This window comes from Anser cygnoides, chromosome 6 (genome assembly GCF_040182565.1).
Source record: "Anser cygnoides isolate HZ-2024a breed goose chromosome 6, Taihu_goose_T2T_genome, whole genome shotgun sequence".
Lineage (NCBI taxonomy): Eukaryota > Metazoa > Chordata > Aves > Anseriformes > Anatidae > Anser > Anser cygnoides.
Window position 1 is genome coordinate 403,218 of NC_089878.1, and position 10,047 is coordinate 413,264.

Below are 10,047 nucleotides of genomic sequence, written 5' to 3' on the forward strand. Positions count from 1 at the left end.
TGTCAGGCAAGAAAAAGCGGAATCACCTTCCGCCTTTTTAGAGAGATTGAAAGAAACTGCTAAGAAATATACAGATTTAGACGTAGAGACTGAGCAAGCTAAAGCTCAATTAGCACTCATTTTCTTGGGACAAGCCCAAGAGGATATTAGGAAGAAATTGCAAAAGTTAGAAGGTGCAGATTTGAGAAATTTGGATAGGCTGTTGGAAATAGCCTGGAAAATCAAAACTAGCCCAGCCAGTAAAAATTGAACTTAAGGAAGGGGCCCGACCGGTACGGATTAAACAGTACCCGTTGAAGCTAGAAGCTAGGCTAGGGATAGTAAAGATTATAGATAAATTTCTTAGCTACCACATTCTGGAGGAATGCAAATCTGAATATAATACCCCAATTTTCCCGGTAAAGAAACCTAATGGGGAATACAGGCTAATGCAGGACCTTAGGGCAATAAATGAAATAACAAAAGATATTCACCCAGTGGTGGCTAATCCTTATACATTGTTAACATCTGTAAAAGAAAAATATAAGTGGTTTACTGTAATTGATTTAAAAGATGCCTTCTTCTGCATACCCATTGACAAGGATAGTAGAAAACTTTTTGCTTTTGAATGGGAAAATCCACGGAACGGACGAAAGATGCAACTAACCTGGACAAGGTTGCCTCAAGGATTCAAGAATAGCCCGACCCTCTTCGGCAGTCAACTAGCTAAAGAAATAGAAGACTGGATTAACCAAGGACAAATTCAGGTACCAAAGGATCGATACCTGCTGTTACAATATGTGGACGATATATTAATAGCTACCGAAGGAGAGTCAGAATGTATTCAGGTAACTGTTGATATTTTGAATCAATTGGGACTAAATGGGTACAAGGTTTCTAAACAAAAGGCACAAATCGCGTGCACAACAGTAATTTATTTGGGATGTGAAATTTCTCAAGGACAAAGAAAATTGGGAGTTAACCGAATACAAGCTATTTGTGAAATCCCCGAGCCGCGAAATCTGCACGAACTACGGGCTTTCCTAGGTATGGCCGGGTGGTGTAGACTGTGGGTAATAGACTATGGACTCATAGCAAAGCCCCTCTATGAAACCCAAAAGGCCTGTACATTTACCTGGGGAAAGCCACAACAAGAGGCCTTTAAGAAATTAAAAGAAGCCCTGATAAAGGCGCCTGCCTTGGGCTTGCCGGACTTATCAAAGGACTTTCAGCTGTTTGTGCATAAGAGACAACGATTGGCATTAGGAGTACTGACCCAGCGACTTGGGAGCTGGAAAAGACCTGTGGGGTATTTTTCTAAACAATTGGATGCGGTAAGCGCCGGATGGCCCTCGTGTTTAAGGGCCGTGGCAGCCACAGTCCTTTTAATACAGGCAAAAGGGGGGCCATTGGCTATCGCCCAGCCGAATGAATCTTAAGAACTACTAACCTATTGAACCCAGCAGTGTTTCTAGGAACAACTACGGAGGAAGGAGACCTCAGTCACGATTGCGTGGAGATCATCGAATATACCTATGCCAGCAGAACAGACTTAAAGGATCAGCCTCTGGGGAGACCGGATTGGGAACTTTTCACGGATGGAAGCAGCTTTGTGGAAAATGGGACTCGTTATGCAGGATACACGGTAACTACATCAAAGGTAGTGATTGAGGCAAATTCCCTACCTCCGGGGACTTCAGCCCAACGAGCAGAAATAGTCGCCCTGACGCGGGCCCTGGAACTAAGCGAGGGTAAGAATGTGAATATTTGGACAGATTCAAAATATGCATTCGGGGTAGTCCACGTACATGGGGCATTATGGAAAGAAAGGGGAATGCTATCCTCATAAGGGACTAATATAAAATATCAGGAAGAAATATTGAAATTAATAACAGCTGTACAGAAACCCCAACAGGTGGCCATAATGCATTGTAAAGCTCATCAAGGAGGGATGTCAGAGATTGCAGAAGGTAACAGATTGGCAGATTTGACGGCCCGGAAGGTCGCGCGTGAAGTACGGAAAGTAATGGCTCTAATTCCATCGAAGGTAGGCCTCTCTTGTTTTAAATTACCTAAAGACCCAAAGTATTCAGCAGAAGATGAGAGACTTGCAAATTTGATGAAGGCCCAGAAGAATCCTGACGGCTGGTATGCGACTGCGACAGGACAACTTATAGTGCCTCCTATAGTAATGCGAGAAATCTTACAAATAAAACATAATGAATGTCACTGGGGTGCAGGAGCAATGGTGACCTATTTGAAACGAGGTGTCATCTCGGTACACATGTTAACAATGGCAAAGTCAGTAATGTCAAAATGTGAGCTTTGCTTAAAGAATAACCCGGTAGCAAGGAAACATGCTGAGATGGGAAGAACTAGAGCTGGGATAGAGCCTGGAGATTACTGGCAAATAGACTTCGTAGAACTGCCTAAAGCAAGAGGTTATAAATACCTATTGGTAGGGGTTGATACTTTTTCAGGATGGCCGGAGGCCCTTCCCTGTCGCACCAACCAAGCAAAGGAAACGGTAAAATGGTTACTACAGGAAATAATCCCTAGATTTGGTGTACCATTGGGTATTTCTTCAGACAGGGGACCACATTTCATTGCCAATGTGGTTAAGGAGGTTAGTAGGTTACTGGGAATCACCCAGAACACCCTATCCCACTTACTCCACCCCCATCCTATAGTACTAGCGTTAACAAGCAGGCATAGAGGAATCAATAAGATAGTAGACTAACGAAGATGCGTTAAGATTATACTTACTAATCTCTATATCAAGTTATACTCACTAACTTCTACTAACCTGATTCAACCTAATAGTAATGAAAATACTTGCTCTTGGTATGAGTGAAGTATTTTCAAAGGGGGGAAATGTTAGTGTTGGGGAGAATCGAATGGATGTTCTATTAATGTTTCTCAGGTGATGGATCATACGGTATAATTAAATATTATTAAATGTACTTACATTATCAAGTAATCTATGTATACTGGAAACCTAGGGAGTACACTGAACATTTAAAGGAATCGTTGAAGGGGAACCCTGGGAGGGAATAGGTACAACCTGACCTTGGATAAGGGCCTGGAGATGATGAAATGAGTTGAAGCAGAACCAAGGAGCGGAGGGAGCATGCGTCGAGTGAGAAAGGTGAAAGAGTTCAGCGGAGAGGAAGACTCCTTACTTCATCTGGACGACCACCTGGACGACCACCAGAGTGCGCCACGCATGTGCAAAGGGGAGGGGAGCTAATTAGAATGAAAAGCGAGGCTGATGTTGCAACCTGTAATGAATATGTATACCTGACGCAATATTGTATGTATAAATAACGGCTGGGAAGTAACGGGACTTGAAGCCAGATTTGGGCACCTGCCCCGGCTTCCAGCGCTGAATAAAGCACCTTCATATAATCACTTGGTGGTTATGTGGTTGCTACGCTAACATGAGGACAACAGCCCTCTTTCTTTCCATAATGCTCCATGAACATGGACTAATCCAAAAGCATACTTTGAATCTGTCCAAATGTTTACCATCTTCCCTTTACTCAGTTCCAGTGCTTGAGGTAGGGCTATCAGTTCTGCTCGCTGTGCTGATGTTTCAGGTGGTAAAGGTTTTGCTTCGATTACTGTCTTCAGGGTTGTTACTGCATACCCTGCATATCGTGTTCCATTCTCCGCAAAACTACTACCATCAGTAAAAAGTTCCCAGTCATACCTTTCAAGGGGTACATCCTTCAAATCCTCGCAGCTGGCATGGGTATGTTCAATTATTTCCACACAATTGTGTTCCAACGGTCCTTCTTCTGGAACAGTTCCTAGAAAGACTGCTGGATTTAACAGGTTAGTTGTTTTCAAGGTTACGTCATCTTGTTCAGTTAGTATTGTCTGATATTTCATCATTCGGCTGGGTGATAACCAGTGGCCCCCCTTTTGTTCTAAAACAGTTGTTACCATATGTGGTACAAAAACTTCAATATGTTTTCCCATTTGAAGGCAAATAATTTTCTACTATCTTTATCAAGAGGTATGCAAAAGAAGGCATCCTTTAAATCTATCACAGTAAACCATTTATATATCTCTCTCACAGATGTTAACAATGTGTAAGGATTAGCCACTACCGGGTGAATGTCCTTTGTTATTTCATTTATTGCTCTAAGATCTTGTACCAATCTATACTCACCATTCGGCTTCCTTACTGGAAAAATTGGAGTATTGTATTCCGATTTACATTCTTCCAGAATCTGATGTTTGAGAAATTTGTCAATAATTTTCACTGTCCCCTGCCTAGCTTCTATCTTAAGTGGATATTGTTTGATTCAAACAGGTTTGGCTCCTTCCTTTAATTCCACCTTTACCGGTTGTGCCAGTTTCGACTTCCCTGATATATCTGTTTCCCATACTGTTGGTATAACTGCATTTTCTACTTCTCTTGGAATATTAACAAAGGGTTTATCTTTGATCATTAGGATTTGTCCTACTTTGGACTCAGGTACCTTCATTATTAATTCTCCATCCTCAAAGGTTATTGTTGCATCTAATTTAGCTAATAGATCCCGTCCCAAGAGTGGAATCGGGCATTCTGGTACATACAAGAATTCATGGGTTAGTTCCTTACCCCCAAAACGCAAATCAAGGGGTTGTAAGAATGGCCGTTCCTCCTCCTTCCCTGTGGCTCCAATTATTGTAGTTGTCTTAGTTCCCAATCGTCCTTTTAAACTATTTAACACTGAATATGTTGCTCCTATTACATTTACAGACTAATTAACACAGAGAAAGAAGCTCCTGTAACCAACAACAAAAAAAAATTCAAGCCTCTCTCTTCGTTTCCTAGCTTTATTTCAACTAGTGGACCTGCTAGGGTAGATGCCCCAGGTCCCCGTCCTTTCTGACTGTTGTAGGTTTATCCTGCAGCCTAAGACAATTTCTTTCTGATATCAGGGGCCGATTGCCCTAGAAAGAGGCTAGTCAATTGCCTCTGTTTGTTTTCTGAAGCCAGGTCCAAATTTTCTGTCCTTTTTTTTTTTTTTTTTTTTTTCCATTGCATTTCAAAGTTGGTCCAAAAATTCAAAAATTCCATAGGGTTTTCTTTTGGATCTTGTTGGAACAGATTCTCAATTCCCAATTTAACCAGATTTTGGTATTTACATAATTTCCGGGGTGGTAAGGGTCTGGGGGGGGAGGGAGGGGGGGGGGGTCGGTCAGGGGAATGCAATGGTTGAAAGTTCCCTGAGCGGTCCCATTGGCAATCTGAGCTCACATATGAACTCAGGTTGTTTTAAGAGTTAGCAGCTTTTCTGTTTCCATGACAACTCTCTCCCGGACCCATCATGGTCCCTCCGCCCCAGAGGGCTCACACCGCGATTTTGAGATCTCAGCCTCGGGTTGAGGCGGAACTATTAACATTCCTACATCCTCTTTCCCTGCTCATTCAACTTCAAACAGCTCTGTTAAATACTACATGCCACACAGCCTTTAACACCTTCAACAACCCTTTTAACACTTCCTTTATCTTCCTCCAGCCTGTACTTTTCTAATGCCAACACCAAAGGCTCAGTCAGGGACCAACTTAATTCCATACCTTTTCCCTCCAAGATGCTGAAACAACATATCAGTATACAACATTTCATCCTATTTTCCTTCTCTCCTCAAAAACAACATTAATTGCAAGACACTGTTATAGTCGATTGATCCATAAAGTGGCCATTTAGTTTATATATTGGCCACAATTGATTGCAATACTTAGTGGAAATCCTCTTGCCTTCTGCGCCCCCCCCACTCCCCCTTCCGACAATATCCTTGCAATGTGCCAATATACACCCAAGGAGGCTTTCTTTAAAACGTCTTTGTTTTGGATATTACCCATTTCCTTGATTTCCCATTCCCTTTTATTTATTTATATTAATTACTGTCCCTTGTTTCAATTTCCACGCAAACCTTTTTATTGCAGGTTTTTACTATGTTTTCCTAGTCTTCTCAAATGTCCCAATTCTCTGGGATTAAACTCCACATACAAACTTCACTATTTCAGATTATTAATGAGCCCCGTTCCAATCGTAAATCCACAGGACTTCGGAAAAACACCTGAAGCACTCAGCCTTCCGTCTTCTAGACAAACAATACCACCTTTTCCACAAAATTTACATTTCAACAAGGCCGAATTTCAAGCCGAATGCTAATTTTTCTAATGCACTTTGTTAGTAAGCCTACACAAAACAAGGAATCACTCCTGTGTATCCATCAAGACGGGGGTTTAAAAGGTATTGAGGCCTAAATAAATTCGCTCTCCCCCTTCTTACCAAATTCCCAGGGCTCAGGCCCGAACCACCAAAGAAGTGGCTCTCCGTTCTACCGCTTTGATAATCAGTCAGCCCCCCTCCCCCGATACTTGGGAAACTGACCAAACACCACCGCAAATATACCGAAACTTTTAAACTGTTACTTAGATAATGCTCCCACCTTCCTCCTTGTCACACTCAAAACATTTAAGAACGAAATAGGATTGCAAGATGCACCGCCGGACCCGTGTATTGGGCACCACCAATCAACATTTGGATAAAGCAGCACTTCTTTTCGGTCTGTCATGCGCTTCGTTCGTCTCCGGCCGCTCCCCTCGCAGAGAATACGGAACCGCGGATCAGAACTCCGCACTCGCTTCGCAGCGATGCTGCGTCTCACTCACAACACAATCATGCAATCACACAGAGAGGGCCCTTGCACTCTCGCTCACAAAATAACATTAATTGTAAGATAGTATTGTACTGTAAGGTTCCGTTTTCTGGCCAACTTTCTTGATCTTCTAGTTCATACTGTGGCCACCAAACATTACAGTAATCAACCAGTTTACCCTTTCGTGACTCCTGCCCGAAACACCCCTCCTTCCAGTGTGCTAGTAAACAGCCCAAAGGGGAGGATCGCGGTACCGAAGCATTACCGCCCAGAATACTTTTAAGTTTTTCCATTATCAGCTATAGCTTTTACCGAACCGAACCAGATGCTGAGCCTGCAGCAAAACCAGACCACTGATGCCGAACCTGCAGCGCTTTCACGACTGTCTGACGGACGGCGCCTAGGCTTACCACGGGAATTCCCTAGCCCAACCGTGCGTGGCTTTCGCCGCGTCTGACCGGCAGGCTCCCAGACCAGATCGGTACCGATTACCAGAGAGCACCTTTTTCTTACCCTTTCAGCGGTACGTTGTGAGCAGCGGGGGTCGGTCGCGGCCGATGGCTCCCCGAGAAACTCCTCGGTGCCGGCTGGAGCGTGATCAGTTCGCGAGCCGCCTCAGCAGTGCCCGCAAGGTCCCATCTGGGTCGCCAAAATGTTAGCGTTCATGAAGACACATAATCCACAAAGTGATTATATGAAGGTGCTTTATTAGGCGCCGGAAGTTAGGGGCATGCCTGCCCAAATCTAACTTCGTCTGATTTGTTCTCTTAGTTCTCTTTTATCCCCTAAGATATTACATATGCATTAGGTTTCACAACTCATCTATGCATATTCATTTCCTAGCTCCGCCTAGCCTCGCTTCGTATGCTAATTATCTTATCAGTCCTTCTGCACTTGCGTATTACTCTCTGGTGGTCGTCCGGGTGGTCGTCGGGATGAAGTAAGATGTCTTCATCAGAGTTGAACTTTTTAACCTTTCCTTCTCACGCATGCTCTCTGAGCCCTTGGTCTCAGTCCAAACCACAAGGTTGGTTTGATCCAGTTCCCAGGGTCCAAGAAGCCCCAGTTATCTAGATGTCTTGCAAATTGAGCATTCTTTTAATCCTCCTTACTCCTCATCATGAATTGGTGCATTCTCATGTTACCCTTGCACATATATTTTGTATCTTCCAAGCGCAGCCTCGGAACAGTACATCGCAAATGTAACATACTAAACAATATTGTATTATTTCTTCTTCTATTACTAACAACACAACCGATTGTAGAGTCCCCCAGCCTCCTTTTTTGGGTTCCCCCCTAATATTAAAAGTTCTTCCGCCCAATTTTGGGGGACCCCACAATTTTGACGTTCCTTCCCCTAACTTGGGGCTTCAACCCTTCAATTTTGGGGGGGGCTCCCACCCTCTTATTTTGGCCTTCCGCCCTAATATTAGGCCTAACCCCTAAGAACCTTGACCCCTAACGCTATGGCAACCACGGATCTAACCCTAACCCCTACCCCAACAAACCCTAGAAACCCTAACCCTAAAAACCCTTACAGCCCTAACCCGATAAAATTTACCACACTAAACCCCTGAAGACTGTTCTGGGGGGTCCACAATCAATTCTGGAGTTTCACACTTCCGTTTAAGTGTTCTGCCCCCCCAATCTGGGGGTTCGCCCACCCAATTTTGGGGGTTCCTCCCCTAATTGGGGGGGACACAACCAATTTTGGGGGGGACACAACCAATTTGGGGGGGGACACAACCAATTTGGGGGGGTCCCCCCAATTTTAGAGTCCCCCACCCTCCTTTTTTGGGTTTCCCCCAATATTAAGAGCTTTTCCGCCCAATTTTGGGGGACCCCACAATTTTGACGTTTCTTCCCCTAAATTGGGGCTTCGACCCTTCAATTTTGGGGGGGGCTCCCCCCTTAGTTTGGCCTTCCACCCTAATATTGGGCCTTAGCCCTAAGAACCCTGACCCCTAACACTACGGCTCCCATGGATCTAACCCTAACCCCTACCCCAAAAAACCCTAGAAACCCTAACCCTAAAAACCCTTACAGTCCTAACCCGATAAAATTTACCACACTAGACCTACGCCTAAAAGCCCTAACCCTAAAAATTAAGACCCTCTAGACCCTAACCCAAAACGTAAAGATTCTCAAAGCCCTAACGCTGGAGACCCTAACCTTAAAAAAAAAAAAATAAGACCTTAAAACCCTAACCCTAAATACCTGACCATAACTAAAACCCTAAGACCCTAACCCTAAAAACCCTATCAACACTAAAACCACAAAATACTTTAAAACCTTAACACACTAACCCCCAAACCCTAACCCTTATAACTCCAACCCTAACAACCTTAAAATCCTAACCCTAAACCCTGGAAACCCTAACCCTGAAACCCAACCCTAGTGCCTTAGCCCTGAAACCTTAAAACCCTAACACCTTATTAGAAACACTCTGTAACCAATACCATAGGCTCAGGCAAGTATCTCAGTGAGGTAGCATTTTTATTCACGATTGCAATGGCAGGCGTCCCACAAGCCACCTACTAGTTCCATAACACAGTTTATATAATTTTTTTTTTCCTCTCGGTGACCAGGACCCTCCCCAGTTTCCCCATTGACTGGGTAATCCAGGTTCACAATCTATCCAGTGCTTCACAGAAAATACACAGCTGCTGGCCTGTTACTAGTCAATTTTATTTTTTTCTTGACTGTTTTCCTCTTTGAGGTGGTAATGTTTCTTACACCGTGATTTCCACCCAATTGCTCTAAGGATTCTGGTTGTCTGCATTTTACAAGGTTGTCTGTTAAGCTTTCTTATCACTGCAAGCATATATCAATACCACCTTCCTTCCCTCTAAACGATGTAACTCTGTGCAAAAACATTTTTATTCCCACAACCTTGATCCCCTTACCCTAAAATCCTTATTCTCTTTAACCCTAACAACTCTAACCACAACCCTAACCCTTCATATCAACCCCCCGACGCTAATGACACTGACTAATGATCCAAACCCCAAACCCCAGGCAACCAACAAAGAAACAGACACAAAGCTGAAAACTACAAAAAAGGCAAAACCCTGGATACAGACCCCAAATCACAAACACGCTACCAAAATGCTACAGAAAAGCCCCAGACGCAGGCCCCAAGCACTACAGCTAGGCCCCAGAAGCTCTAGACACATCCCAAAGCCAAAATGCAATCCCCAAACACTACAGAAAAGCCCCCAAACACCAGACACAGGCTGCAGAAGTCTACAAGCAGGCCCCAGCCACACCCGGATGCAGACCCCAACTGTCCACAAGCAGCTCCCAACCCACCCCCCCCATGAACTGGACCCCCCCCCACCACCACCCAGATGCATGCCCCAGGCCCCAGGCCTCAGCCCCAGCCCCCACACCCCAGACTCAGGC